Source organism: Dipodomys merriami, unplaced genomic scaffold (genome assembly GCF_024711535.1).
Source record: "Dipodomys merriami isolate MVZ:Mamm:240054 unplaced genomic scaffold, mDipMer1.0.p SCAF_1, whole genome shotgun sequence".
Taxonomy (NCBI): domain Eukaryota; kingdom Metazoa; phylum Chordata; class Mammalia; order Rodentia; family Heteromyidae; genus Dipodomys; species Dipodomys merriami.
Window position 1 is genome coordinate 99,589,284 of NW_027202270.1, and position 12,840 is coordinate 99,602,123.

Below are 12,840 nucleotides of genomic sequence, written 5' to 3' on the forward strand. Positions count from 1 at the left end.
AACCCAGGTATAGGAAAATGAAAGGAGAAAGGGAAAATTGTTAGGTGAAGATTTATGTAACTAGGAGTTTGTTCTAGAATTATGCATTCTAGTAGAAGTAACAAAAATATCCTACAATAGAGAAGTGGTTAGGTATGTCATGAGATATAGTAGTTAAATTAGTAATTATGTATGCATTCATCAAATTGGCTAGATAAACTATATAGCACAAGCCTAATATCATTGGATTAACGATGTGTATATTCCTTAATATTGTAAGAATATTCCTTAATAATATAAAGTTTATGTTTTAATCGTATAAAATGCCATTGGCAGCAATATGAAGAGTGAGATTTCCACTGTATGCACTGGTAGATGATCTGCTGTCTTCAACAGGCCTCCAGTGATGTCCTGGAATTTCCTCTTGGGCTAACAGCCAGGACAGTTGAGGTAGTGGAGGTCTGAGCACTTTTTGTGGACCAAAACTCAATTTTGTAGCCAGGCTTAACTGTGCAAGGAGGGAGAGAGAAGGAGGGAGAAGAGAGAGAGAAAGAAAGAGAGGCAGAGAGAGAGAGACAGAGAAAGACAGAGAGACAGAGACAGAGAGAGACAGAGAGAGAGTCCAGTTGTTTCCTCAGAAGGAAAGAAGCAAGGCCTTTTGTGAATGATTTTCTAATCTTTGGTATGTAAAGTACCTTTCTAGAGCTCACATACCAAGTGAGTAACAGCCACTATATGAATATGGTCAGTTCTATTCAAAAGCTGATGATTTGAGGCACAGAGCTACACACATCGATCTGGATGATGTTGAAGTGTTAAGATCCTGTTTCTCCCTTCCTTCTGCAGCCTGCCCCCACCACTCCAATCCTACTGTCTCTTTGCTAGTCTCACATTCAGTCTTTCTTTCCAGGATTATTGCAGCTCCTTCTGATGAAGGCTGACTATTTTATACTCCAATTATGCCAACCTAAACTTCACGGTTCTACAAAGATGTCTTTTTACATACAAATATGCTTATATTACTTTGCTTACAATTTCCAATAACTCCTTTGAAGACAGCTCACAGTGCTTGGACTGACACAAGGCTCTCGTAAATGGGTTTCTACCCATCCTTTTATCTTTACCTTCCAGAATTCTGCTTCATAAATCCTATTCAGTTCTCTGAACACATCATTCTCTCTCTTCCTTATTTTCCTGGCTTCACCTGGGAAGTATTTTTCTGTTTCTCTGCCTCAATTATGCGCGACCTTTAAGATTCACCCAAGCCCTTTCTTCTCCTGGCAGCCTTTCCTGGCCACCTCCGGTCTATGTCAAACAACCCTGTGATTCAGTTAAGAATTAGTTACAGCTAATAATCTGTTCAGCCAGCTTAAGAAAGCCAGGGAGTGGGGTGGATTAGGTGGCTAGAAAGTTATTGGAAAGGTTACAGGAGCAAGCTGTAGACCAAGTTTCCGGAAGCCATTCTCAAATTAACATTGCAGAACTGGCCCACCAAGGTCTTGCTGCCTCTGGTGTGCTCAGCAGGCTAGAAAAGAAGAAAGGTATGCCATCACAATCCCCAGACTCCGATGCCAAGATCCTTTTCAACATGATAGGAAGAAGGACAACAGAAAGCTGAGGGCCAGACACTGGCACTACAACCACTAAAATGTTCAAGCCTGGCAGTATGAATGGTGGCTGCCTCTCCCTCTACACCCACATCCCAAGTCTTTGAGGGTTTGCTTCTGTGTGGTAAAGGCAAGGTCCAGGCAGGAACTTGCAAGGAAACTAGGAAATGTAGACTTTGGTTTCCAAATCACTCACGTGCAGAGAAATGCTAGAAAATTACAATAAAGTAGAGGGAGCCTCTATGCCTTTCTATTCTTTGCCACTATGAATGCAGTTCTTCAGGAGTATTTACCTGTAAGGTTCTCCTAAGTTACCCATTCACTTGCTCTTCTCATTTGACTAGGCTGTGACCTTCTATAACACTTCTGCTTATCTCTGAATTGTCCATGGTACATGATAGATTCTCAGCAAATTCTCAATAAATGAATTAGCAATAATCTTAGAATTCTCCTTCAATTCACCAGCCAATAGCTCTTATTAAGTTTATGCCCAAAATATCCTACCAGCAAATTCATACTACCTTCCCTATTCCAATAATCTCATTGTAAATGTGTATTGCTTTTTCTATTCTGTGATATAAACTCCATGTCACCACTGAACTTAAGTTTTCTGAAACACAAAGCCCATATATAACTCCTTAGCCCTAAGACTTGTAATGCCTCAACATAGCATTCTACCTTCCTACTTTTCTAGCTTCACACTACTGACTCTGGGCTGGCTAAAATGTCCAGGGGTCTTTGCCTTTGCCCTGCTGCCCAGGCTTATTTATCCTTCAAGATCTAGCTTTAATATTTCTTTTATCTTAGTGAAGTGGTCCATCACCTGCTCCTCATTCCCTGACCTTCCACATCTGATTAGCAGATTATTTTCACATTCTTCTGAAATTCCAAAACAGTGGTTCTTACACCATGCCACACAGGGCACTGGCCTCTATGGACGTGTTTATAGAGCCACCACGGAATGGAGAGAGCTGGCAGGTTCTGAGCTCTCCATCTGTTTCAACCAAAGCATGTCTGCTTAGTCTCATTCTCATATTGTGTTTTTTACAATAGTCTGTTGAAAGAAGAGTTTATACTGCAATGAGGAAAAATACTTTTTAAAAGTTTCTTTTTGCAATATTGGGGAGGGGGTCAAAGCCACGGTCTCACACATGTTAAGCAGGAACTCTACTATTGAGCAACCTCACCAGCCCCTAAATCTGTTTCTATAGGACTTTGTTCTGTAACTATAGTAATCATCCTCATGCCTGAAGGTTGGTTATGTGGGTATCTGCTACTGTACTTGCATGTTTATTTTGTAATCCCCTATGGTTAACCAGGTACAGGCTATCAATACAAATGAACATGTTCATTTGGATGGAAGAGATAAAGCTTAAAGAAGACAGGGCGGACAATTCCAGAAGAGCTGTTTAGAAGAGGAGGGCTAGGTGTTTTCCATTTCCCCCGAACAACAAAAAGTTAAGTACCAAAAGCCATGCCTATTACAGGAACGAAAGTTCTAGGTCCACAAGAACAAATGTCAGTTTGACCAAGCAGTGATGGACTACCTTGTGGCTGCTTCCCTGATGGTGGACGGGTCCTCAGGAAGATCACAGATGTGATCTCAGTGTGGAGCCGGCCCTCCTCAGAACACCTTGCAGGTCCTTGGACTCGGTGCCTCCATAAAGCCGTCCATACTGAGATTCCAGATGGCTCAATCTCTGGATTTTCTTTGAAATTTTACTATCAGCAGTATTTTTTAAACTCTGAACATGAATTGTTTTGGTGTCTTTATAATACATTGATTGTCATAGTCTCCTGAAGCTGCTTTAGAAGGCAGCCCCAGGACCAAAGGGATGTCTGACAGGGGAGCCAAAGCTCTACTAGGGCCATGTTGGTGGATTCTGCTCATAGATTTGCTAGGACTGCACATTTAGAGGAAAATGTACAGCTTCTGTTTCTTAGTAGTAAATGGGAATTCATGTGAGTGAGATTATGAATTATGGGGGCTTCTGTAATTCTCCCTGGGTAGTCAGAAACCCCTTGTCAGCAGTGTTAGAAGTGAAAGGCTCACTTCCCTGTCTCTTTTACATTAATTATACTTTTACTGCAGTCTGATTGAGTTTTCCACGTAGAGACTGGATAATAATATATTTTATTAATATATTTATATTTTATAGCTTTCTATAAGAAACCAAGTTGACCAATTATTCCATCCCTTGGGACCTTTGGTGTGGTGTCCTTTGGAACATATTGGCAGGGGACTAACACTGACCTAGGGCTGCCATAGTTCTCCAAGAATTTTGATATATATGCTTGGAAACATTCAAAGAATGTGTTTGCACACTTAACTGGACCAAATGCCTATCTTTTCTGGAAATGTTTTATAAGATAAAGAAATACTATTTGTAGCTTGATAAGTCTTGTTTATTAATATAACTTGAATTAATTCTTGAAGACCTAGATAATGTCCTCAGGAAAGAATGGTTGGTACATTCTTATTTTTTTTGTTTACCTTTTTGTTTCCAGAAGTGGTTAACTAAAGGCTTATAGAAAATATTTTTCTATATCAGGGAGAAATGTTTGATTTCATCAATCTTATATATTACATTAAAGAAATAATTCTAGAAAAATGAACTTTAAAGAATTTATCCTATCATGGCAGAGTACCCTCCTTAACCAGTTAGCCTTGTGAATAAAAGACTAACAGATGTACAATTTATGAATTATATGACTGAGATTAGCTGACATGAGTATCATATGAAATACATGGCTTACATACAACACTTCCGTTTGTGATCATCAGAATATGTATTCTAGAGATTAATCTGTCCTATCTCCCTGAGCTGCTTATGTATGTAGGTACCCATCTCATGTTTGCTTTCTAATCCTGTTATAGTGTTGTGCTACTGATTTGCAATATCAGTTCCTGGGGTGGATATTCTTTTCCATTCAACCACTGTCTTGGAACTAAAGATCCATTTTTAAATTCTGATAAAATCACTAGCTATCTCATTGTTTTAAGTCCGATGCTTCATTAACATAAAGTTTAGTTATTTAGCATTTACAACATACTGAGTAAGAATGTATTTACTTGATCATGGCTTAAGATAACAAGATTAAAAACCTAGATAGTATATATTACAAACATATGGCCCTTTACATGATTAATCACTTAACATATGTACATGGTGTCATCATAGAAGCAGCAGAAGGAAATATAAAATGTGTGATATAATTATTTTTCAGAGGAAAAATAACCAATTATGTTATACAAGATCAGCTTTAAAAGAATCAAGAATCGTCTTGTGTGTGACTAAGGATCAAACAGTACTTTATTTTATATGCTCAAACAAATAAGTGCAAAACTCAAAGTCTAGGATTAAAAGGACCGTCATAAAGGATGCAAAATTCTTAGTACAGACAGAATCTTTGATGCAAATGTCACAGTTCTAAAAATCGCCTGGTAGCACTAGGCAGCCTTTGAAATTTGGTTCATATGTTGAGCTTGTCAATATACTGTCCATTTTGCCAGAGGCTTAAAATTGGTCCTTTCTTGGTTCATTTGGGGTTGGGGGAGGGAATGCAAAATTCATCGCTGGTTCATCATACATACAAGGCAACATCTGTTCCCTGCTAATATTTTGCCTGCATTTCTGCTTCCTGAGTATGCTAAGTAACCATAGAAATGAACTTTATGGTAACCCAAAGGTACAAATACATAGGTAGGCATGTTACTTGGGCTAACATTCCACTGGTATGCACCAACTGTGAAAAGACAAAACCCTTCTGTGTTGGTTGGTAAATGGTCTGAGTCCTGACACTTGTAAGGGCTATCTGTCCTGCCACCCTACCCCTTCTTGCAACTCTCTAAACCTTTCTATAATTCAGCAACTAAACATATGTCTAGTACAGCAGAGGCTCCAGAACACTACTGGAGCACTATGTTCAAGATTTTGACTAGGACTTCTGCATACTTGTAAACTTTCTAGAAAGCAGCCTTCAAACAAGAGCTCAGACTATTTCTAGCCCTCAGGAATGATGAGCTTAACATTTGTTATTTAGTGAGGTTCCTAACAGGGAAGCTATGGCACACTGGCAGGAGAACCCAGTATGAGGCTATTTGCAAGGGAAATGAGATGTTCTTGGGCATTGGTGGGTGTGGGGGATATGGGCAGTGTGGCAGAAACCACAGAGGTAGTATAATAATGTAAGGCTATGTAGAGTCAAAGTGCCCTCACCCAGACTGGGTTCTAGTAGGTGGAGGAAGGAAGGGTGGGTGATTGTGATAGGGAAGACTGCCTTGAGAGAAGTAACTCTAAGTTAAAGACAGCCACTGTGAAGCAAGCATGAAGGCTTGAAGTAGCTATAGGCTACTCAAGGCCATCTTCTTCTTCAAGTTCCCCATTGGTAGAACCCAGTGGGCAATTGGGAGGCTAAGTGTTCATTGCTGCCCAGACAGCATTCAAAGTAGAAGGTGGATAATGGATTTGGGAAGGACAAAGGGAAGATACTAGCCCACCATCTAATTGTCCTTCTACTAGAGAAGTTTTCAAAATATTTTATAAGCCACATTTTGAAGTGCTCTATATTTCAGTGGAAGAAGTGTATATCATATCAGATTAGGAAATGTATCTTTTTTTATTTAGTGACTAGCATCATTCTCCAGGTGATGCTTAACACCAAACCAAAGCTACTTTTCTCAGGTTGATTTCCACAATCAGATATTCACAAAGTTTCAATATCCAAATGATAAAAAACAAGTATGTGGGCAGTGGTTCAGTAGAGATTCTTGAAAACAAACTTAGAGAAACTCTGATAGATATAAATACTCTTAAGATAGAACCGCGTAATCCTTTATTCTCAGGAAAATTCTATGGAGTCCCTGTGACATCCCTGTGAAAATACATCTCTGTACCTAAAAACTCTCAGATACTTGTCATCAAACTGACTCATATTCCTTCCCTATGCAAAAACAGATGCTTACTATCTCCATGTTAAAAGATAAAGAGAGCCAGGTACTGGTGGCTTATGCCTGTAATCCAAGCTACTCAGGAGGCTAAGATCTGAGGATTATAGTTTGAAGCCAGTCCAGGCAGGAAAGTATGTGAGACTGTTTTCTCCAATTAACCACTAAAAGTTGGAAATGGAGCTATAGCTCAAATGGTAGAGCAACAAAGCCCAGAGACAGAGTCCAGACCCTGAGTTCAGGCCCTAGGACTGGTACAAAAGAAAAAATATCAAGTGGTAGATTATAGGCCAAAGAGAGGCTGAGCTGGCTTGCTTCCTTCCTTTCTTCCTTCCTTCCTTCCTTCCTCCTTTCCTTCCTTCCTTCCTTCCTTCCTTCCTTCCTTCCTTCCTTCCTTCCTTCCTTCCTTCCTTCCTTCCTTTCTTCTCTCTCTTTCTTTCTTTTCCTGTTCCTTTTTCTTTTTCTTTTTTTTTTCATCAAACAGCACAGTGTGGCCTTCGCCAGACTGGAACCGTGCCACCTGTTATTTGCCTTTGGATTACAGTTTTCTGTTGCACTCCCTTGGCAGCTTCAGTCTTTGAGTGGTGTGTTGGGGCTGGGAAGGTGGCTCAGTGGTAGAGTGCTTGCCTTGCATGCCTGAGGCCCTGGGTTCGATTCTTCAGGACCACATAAGCAAAAAAAAAAAAAAAGCTGGAAGTGGCACTGTGGCTCAAGTAGTAGAGTGCTAGCCTTGAGCTGAAGAGCTGAGGGACAGCGCACAGGCCCAGAGTTCAGGCCCACGACCAGACCCCCCCCCAAAAAAAGTAGTGGTGTGCACATGTGGCTAGCCAAAAGAGAGAAAAATGTCTTCCCAGATATGGAACAGCAAAATTCAATTGCCCTGTTGGCCCAGTTGACTTGGAAATGTTGTCAATTCCCTAATCCTTGAGGGACCCCTGACTATATAGAGTAGGATGTTTGGACCAGTTTCTCCTAGGAGTAACATCTTTATCCCCAATATTGGTGTGAGGAATGATCTGAGTCCTGGATTCCAATTAGGTAAATCACTTAGCTTCTTGCAAGATGAAGATTTTATCTGACCTCAGAGGACTTTCAAGAACACTGTATATAGTGGGCACAGTGGTGCAACCCTATAGTCCTAGCTACTCAGAAAGTTAAGGTAAGAGGATCCATTAAGTTTGGAGCCAGCCTGGGCTACATAGTGAGACTCTCACTTCTTTAAAAAATTAAATTAAAAGAGATGGAGAGAGAAGGTGGATAGCTAGCACTGCAGTGACCTATCTAGCCAGAGAAACCCTGTTTTCTTCTAGGATAAATCCAGGAAGCTACTTGTACTTCTTTGTCATCTGTAGCTTTTGTATTATGGTGATATCAGCCTTCCTTGACATACTAATGAAACTATAATGTCCTCCTTTCCTAAAGTTATAATTTAATGCAAAGGTATACCAATAGCTTTGCATTTGAAAAAGTATTGCATCTAGCCAGGTGCTCATGGCTCACACCTCTAATCCTACCTACTCAGGAGTTTGAGATCTAAGGATTGTAGTGTGGTTTGAAGCCAGCCTGAGCAGGAAAGTCTGAGAGACTCTGATCTCCAATTAGCCAGCAACTAGTAGTAGAACACCACAACAGTGTACAGGCCCTGAGTTCAAGCCCCAATCATGTGCATGCACACACACACACACACACACACACACACACACACACACACACACACACACACACACACACACACACACACAAATTGGATACTGGAAAAATTACAAGGAATTCTAAGTTAGCTATCATTATTAAGGACCTACTGAGTGTCCAAATGCAGAACAGTGATAAAATATGATGTCAAATTTGGCTTTAAGAAATTCATGATCTGAATTTTTTTTTGGGGGGGGGGAGGCTGGTTGTGGGGCCTGAACTCTGGGCCTGGATGCCGTCCCTCAGCTCTTCAGCTTAGGGCTAGCGCTCTACCACTTGAGCCACAGCGCCACTTCCAGCTTTTTTCTTTTTGCTTATGTGGTGCTGAGGAATCGAACCCAGGGCCTCATGCATGCAAGGCAAGTGCTCTACCTCTGAGCCACCTTCCCAGCCCCCATGATCTGAATTTTATATTTAGGAGCACAAGAGATATAGAGTAGTTAGCTGCTGCAGGGTGTGCAGAAACAGGGAAGGCTTATTAGAACAGGTTACCGAGGTGACACCTTTGAAGGATAACTTTTTGGTTTTGAGACAGGGTTTCACTATTTATGCCTCAAACTCATAATCCTCCTGCCTCCATACCCAGCATGAGGAATAAATTCTAAGCAGAGACCAAAGCATCAGGAGTGGGAATGCTATGGTAGGGTTTGAGGAAGGCATGATAGGGAAAATGAGCAGAAACTGTTGTGGAGGATCCGGTGCTAGGAGCTTGGTTCTTACCGAACATGCACAGGCTCATCATTAAACCAAGTAGGGACAGGATCAGCTTGACATTTCAAAGCCCTCAGCTTCATGTGGAGGTAAGGAACACACAAAACATTCCTATTCAAAACATTTGGATTGGACCTTAGTACATGCTCAATAGTTTTTCTTGAATTTGTTTTAATTTAAATTAATAATGAAAGTAATTATGATCAGTCAGGATACAGAAGCCACATCAATTATTTTAATGGAGAGAATTTAATACAAAACATTTTAAATGAGGCATAGGAGCACTGAAAATGCAACCATGGTTTCACTGTGGTAGTAAGTAATTGAAGAAAACATTTACCAGCCCTGAAGCTAGAGGGACATAGGAAGAGATGAGAACTATGAAAGCTTAAAAGCTTTGGGGAGGGGCTGGGAAGGTGGCTCAGTTATAGAGCGCTTGCCTTGCATGCATGAGGCCCTGGGTTCGATTCCTCAGCACCACATAAGCAAAAAAGGAAAAAGCCGGAAGTGGCACTGTGGCTCAAGTGGTAGAGCACTAGCCTTGAGCTGAAGAGCTGAGGGACAGCGCCCAGGCCCAGAGTTCAAGCCCCACGACCGGATCAAAAAAAAAAAAAAAGCTTTGGGGAGTGTCCATTGTATACTAGGAACATTAGAAGCACTGAAAATTAAAATCACTGATGCTCCTGGTATGAAGTACCACTGCCAAGGTAAAGATGTGAGACTGAGAAGACACATACAAATGTGAAGCAACCAGAAAACAGACAGGAAAAAAGAAAGTCCCTTCTTTCCTCTCCAGCCTTGCCTTCTCTGTCCCAGCACTCTGGCAGTGAGCCTGCTCAGAAGCAGCAGGCCCGAGCCCCAGCCCAGAACCCAAGCCAGAGAAGAGAAGTTTACAGCTAAGAGATTTACAGCTTAGTATCTAGCAAATTGTGTTCTCAGAGTAGTGTCCATGGATGAGACATGGAGCAAGCGTCCTAGAAACTGAAGATTTCTTAAAATATTAGCAGGTAATGAATCGCGCTTTACATTATTTTCATAGCAACAGCAGTCTTTGCGACCTCTAATTCTCATTTTCTCCAATGTCTTTGGACTGCTTGATATAGCTTTTTTGAACATTCCTGTTCCAAGTGTATTTATATTTCAGACTTTAGGACATCAAGGAAAAGACTTGATTGGGCTCATGCCTGTCAAAAGGTGAGCAGTGCCCTCTTGGATCTACCAAGTGGGGCCTACTACCTCGAGACCCTCTTCTCAGTAATTCTGGATCAATGGAGGCAAGGATGCCATTGACAGAAAAAGTTAGTAACTTCCTTTAGTTATTAGAGTCCTTTCAAGTACTTTGTTTTGAGCCTTGCTCTTTGCAGGCATTTGTACTTGTTTGTAAATTGAACCATCCAGTCTTGGTTCATGAGAATTAAGCATTTGATTATGCATTGCTTATGTTTTTCTCCAGTTGATTTCTCTGTGTAAGTTTTATCTCACCCACTAGATGACAGTCTTATTCAGGGCAGGTCTGTGTTGGGGGAAGGGGGAAATTTAATTAACAGATTTCGGTTCAAATCCCAGCTGGGATCTAATCTGTAAACCTTAGTTCCTCATTTGTAAACAGTTTGTGCTCACTGTCTATTTTTAGTAGGTTGTGATCATAAAGGGAAAGGGTATCAAAACAGAATTTGATAATAATAGGTATTTAGGAACTCATTTACCTTCTTTTACTGTGTGTCTCTTTGCTGTCTTACCCAGTAATATTAGTGATTGGACTTACCAAAATAGAGAAGTGGAATCCTTTTTTGGAGAGAAACTGAAGTATTTTTATATAATTTCCTCTTCCACCGGCATTTAGGACATTGAGTACACCAGTAACAATTAAAAATATATCTATAATGACTACGAGTTATTTCTGAAGAGGAAGGTCGTCTTCAGTGTATGTGGACAGGAGCTGCCGGATACTCTGGGAGAACAATGGCTATTCATTGTGTTAGTTTCAAAGCTGGCACCTTCCAGCCAGTATTCCAGTGTTATTCCCACACAAACAAATCTCTAGCAAAATTCCCATGACCCTGTGGTTTGCTATAAACAACTCATCCCAAGAATGTTTACATGTATCCCTTTGTCATTCATTCAAACAAATTCTCATCGTTTTTTTTTGGGGGGGGGGGGAATCTTGTTAGTACACCTTAAGAATTAATGATTAAACAACAACAATAAACAGAAAACAAATGCTCATCAACCCTACCCCAGGACTGTGCTTTGCTGCAGAGTACTCAGGGTAAACAGTTCCTTCCACTGGAGCAATAGATGGGAGATGCAGGCCCCAGATAACACCAGTCTTTTAAAGGCACAGAAGCTCTGGCAGGCTGGTTGAAGCAAGCAAGCTGCTGGAGGTCCTGACTCCTGGGCCAGAGAATAATGACATCCTTTTATTTTTAAGTACTAGCTAGCATTTGATAGCACTTAATATTTCCAGTGACCTTTACAGCTATTGTTATTAGTTATTCCTCTCAGCAGCTCTTTGAACTAAATGACATAACTATTTTTACTTGTCCCTTCTGCTCCTCCTGCTACACCCCCAAGACTACCATTCTTGTGGGGTTCTGGCACATCAGGCTGAGATTTGCTTAGGAGGAAGCGGCATTTTCTTGTGAGCAACAATCTCAGTGATAAAGCATATTTTCAAGTCAAAACAATCTTAAGTAAATTAAAGTTTAGTCTATTTGTGTAAGTCAGATCCTGCCTGCTTGAAATCTACGTTCCCCATCTCACTCAGCCTTAAATAATGATTCCCCTTTCACAATTAAGAAAACTTAGGCTAAATGGGTACTCATAAAGGAGGAGGGTGGGGCCAAGGGGAGAATGATGGAAAAATGAAGGGGAAAAGAGGGAGAATTCAGGCAAGAATTCATTGTAACTACCACAGAAATGAGCAATATAAGGGAAGGGTGGGTCAAAGGGGGATTAAGATTTTGAAATGATAACACAGATCAAGATGCATTGTACACATAAACTGTTTTGTTTAAAACCAAAAAAATTCAATACATAACCTAAAATTAAGATAAGTAAGGGAAGGGGTGGGTGGGGGATGGGCGAGAATGTTGAAAGGGGTGACAGGGATCAAGATGCACTGTGTTCACAAACTGCTTCAATGAATGCCAACTCCTTTATACAACTGCTTAAAGATAATAAAAATATTTTAGAGGGAAACTGAGGCTATCTGGGCACTGGTGGCTCATTCCTATAATCCTAGCTATTCAGGGGGCTGAGATCTGAAAATCATTTTTGAAGTCATCTCAGGCAGAAAAGTCCATGAGACTCTTATCTCAATTAGCCAGCAAAACCCAGCCAGAACTGGAGGCATGGCCTTGGAAAAGCTGAGTGTGATCTCAAAGGCTTGTGTTCAAGCCCCAATATTGGCACAAAGAAAGAAAGGAAGGAAGGAAGGAAGGAAGGAAGGAAGGAAGGAAGGAAGGAAGGAAGGAAGGAAGGAAGGAAGGAAGGAAGGAAGAAAGAAAGAAAAACAAAGGGATGGAGGAAAGGAGAAAAGAAAGAGAGAAAAAATGAAAAGAAAAGCAAGGAAACAAAACAAACTGAAAGAAGCTGAATTATCTTGTTCAAAAATCACATGGTAGACTTTGGTAGAACTAGAGCAGATGATACAGTCTCCTAATTGCAGTTTATTCTTTCAACCTCTGCACTTACTTACCTCTTTGTAAAGATGGAAAGGGAGATACAGTGCCACATATTAGTGCAGTAGATAGATGATGGCCTGGAACCATGATCCTCCTGATCCACCCAAGTAGGTAAGATTGCAGGCATGAGCCACCCCATGCAGCTCCTTCCTTTTAAAGGCTGAACAGATTCCATTGTGTTATATGTATTAATAAAAACATATATAAATATTTATAG